A 2500-nucleotide genomic window follows, 5' to 3' on the forward strand; every position below is an offset into this window, starting at 1 on the left:
AAGAGAGAGAAGAGAGAGAGAAAGAGAGAGAGAGAGAGAGAGGAGAGAGAGAGGAGAGAGAGAGAGAGAGAGAGAGAGGAGAGAGAGAGAGAGAGAGAGAGAGAGAGAGAGAGAGAGGAGAAGAGAGAGAGAGAGGAAGAGAAGAGAGGAGAGAAAGAGAGAGAGAGAGAAGAAGAGAGAAAGAGAGAGAGAGAGGAGAAGAGAGAGGTGAGATAGAGAAAGAGAGAGAAGAGATTTTGTTGTGGTTTGGATTATGTTGAGAGAGAGAGAGATGTGTTTGTTGAGAGAGAGAGAGGAGAGAGTAGAGATTATGTTGTGTTTATGTGAGTGTGTGTGATGTAAGTTGTGTGAGAGAGAGAGAGAAGAGAGAGAGAGAAAAAGAGAGAGAGAGAGTGAAGAGAGAGGAGAGAGGAGAGAGGAGAGAGAAGAGACAAGAGAGAGAGACAAGAGAAGGGAGAGGAGAGAGGTAAAAGGAGAAGAGCATAGGAGAGAGGAGAGGAGAAAAGGGTCCTACCTTCCTGTTCTCCTCCCCCTGCGTGTGTGTGTACGTGTTTCCCGCGTGCCCGTGTACGCGTGTGCTACATAGCTCCAGCATAGCACTTCCGCTCAAACAATCCGTGAGCAAATCACCTTAATAATCGGCTCACGGCCTCTCAAGATCCTCTCGCTCCTATTCACCTCATACCTCATGGATCGTGAGGCATCCTTCCCATCCTTCCCGTCTACAGAATTGAAATAAAAATCTTCCATATTCGTAATGGTTATATTCGAACAGTTATGACTATGGAGTTCAATGTGCTGTGACACACACACACACACACATCCAGACAGCCCGGCGTGTTCTTTACACATCGTGCGATATACGCTTATATCGTTTCGTATGCATATCTCTTTTTTCTCGTTGCATGACAAACCACGGTCTTTCAGCGGTTCCTATATAATTCATGAAAAACAAACAGCGGCCCGCCCCCCTACGCTAACCATCACCCGACGGACATAAACCAATCACACATAAACATAATTTGGCCATTGCTCACCTTTCAATCACCTACAAACCACTGACTCTACGCACCCTCCTCTCACCTCCTCCCCACCCCCCCCCCCACCACCTCTCTCCCCCCTCCCCCCCAGCCCCCCACTCCCCGCCCCACCCCCCGCCCGGCACAACAGAGCAGCACAGGAACAAATGTCTCTTCCAGCCCCCCCCTCCCACCCCGCCCCCCCGCTTCCTATAGCATGTGACAGGAGCACAAAAGCCAAAGGCAGTCTCCTCCCTGTTTCCTCCTGCTCCTTCTCCTCCTCCCTGCCAGCCGACGAGTCCCCCTGGCCCGGGAAGTGCCTCACCCCCCACCCTCCACCCGGAGTCTACGAGAGTCCTATATCCCGGAAATAAGATGGCGTAAGAGAGGAGCGGGGCGACGGCATCCCCCCTTCCCGATACCCCGGAACAAAGAGGGCGTGGACCGGGTGGAGTGAGCAGGCAGGGCCAGAGCAGGGTGTGGACCGCGGGCTTGGCGCAGTTCACCTGCAGGCCGCACCCAGCTCAGTCCGAGTGAGGCCTCGCTCACTGCACCAGTGAAACCGGCGTGTGCTCGGGTCCGTCCTCGAGCAGGAGTAGGCGCGAGGGAAGAAGTCCTGAAGGCTGAGTTACTGTGAAGGAACCTGTCACGACAACGCTGATCGCCTCCATCCCCGAGGGGACACCTGAAAACCCGCGCCTGCAGGTGGGGCTAAGTCACGCCCACATATTGACTCTTGTTCTGTTCCCCTTCTCGCCCTCTCACGCCTGTCTCAAGGCTGTTCAGTCGCCCTTCACGCTCTCGGTGCTTATGGATCCGTTTGTGTCTGTGCTCGCCACGGGGCAGTAAACCCCATTCATTAAAGATAGAACCCACTTTCCAACCTCAAATTTCCAAAAGAGGAAACGAGCAAAAACGCTTTAGGGCGGATTGCACAGTAAATCAACCCAAAAATCATACTTCTGTTTGCGAGTGGACGCAGGTGTGTGTGAGTGTGTGTGTAAAGCTAGTTTCAGGTGTGAATAAAGTCAATAAAGTGTCCAGGTATGAGCCGCAAGACGGGCTGCCTGCCACGTACACGTCCCACGCACACTGTATGGGGGAGGAGAGCCCTCACAGCTGGCACTACAGCTGGTGGGAGGGGAGGGGAAGGGAGGGGGGGCGAGGAGGGCGCAGCGAGGCGGGAACATGGTGTGCGTTAGTGTAAATAATGCACCTGTTGCATCCTAGTAATTGTGAGATCATAATGTTGCTACACGGACTAAGTGGTAACCGCGATCTTCTCCCTTCTCCGCCGTGACGTTTCGACCCGGCGTGAGGTCAGGGCACTCGCGCCTCGATATGTTCGGGTCATCCGCCCGCCTGTGAACACCATCTGCATTGGCTGGCTGTCTTTGGTCTGTAAATCCACACGCGCAGTCACATTCAGACACACATATGCCCTCTCCCCCCCAATAAAAAAATCAAACAAATACATGACC

At 53.5% G+C, this 2500-nt stretch overlaps 2 protein-coding genes across 4 annotated transcripts in view; one reads left to right on the forward strand and one right to left on the reverse strand.

Annotated features, from left to right (window-relative positions):
- The window catches only part of LOC122246560 (procollagen-lysine,2-oxoglutarate 5-dioxygenase 1-like), a 133240-nt gene that overhangs the window by 80978 nt on the left and 49762 nt on the right, over positions 1–2500 (reverse strand). The gene's annotated exons all lie outside the window — the stretch shown is intronic.
- LOC122258812 (immunoglobulin domain-containing protein oig-4) overlaps positions 1–2500 on the forward strand; it is a 19119-nt gene that overhangs the window by 5295 nt on the left and 11324 nt on the right. Inside the window, exon 1 of one of the 3 annotated variants that reach the window (XM_043025038.2) lies at positions 1519–1724. The exons of 1 other annotated variant lie outside the window; for it this stretch is intronic. The gene's annotated coding sequence lies outside the window, so the exon portion shown is untranslated. Of the gene's footprint in view, positions 1–1518; positions 1725–1859; positions 2002–2500 lie in introns of those variants that run through there. One more of the 3 variants, XM_043025039.2, reaches the window with a different exon arrangement.

Source organism: Penaeus japonicus, unplaced genomic scaffold, assembly GCF_977035675.1.
Source record: "Penaeus japonicus unplaced genomic scaffold, GWHDUDI00000001_assembly GWHDUDI00000010, whole genome shotgun sequence".
NCBI classification, from domain to species: Eukaryota; Metazoa; Arthropoda; class Malacostraca; order Decapoda; family Penaeidae; genus Penaeus; species Penaeus japonicus.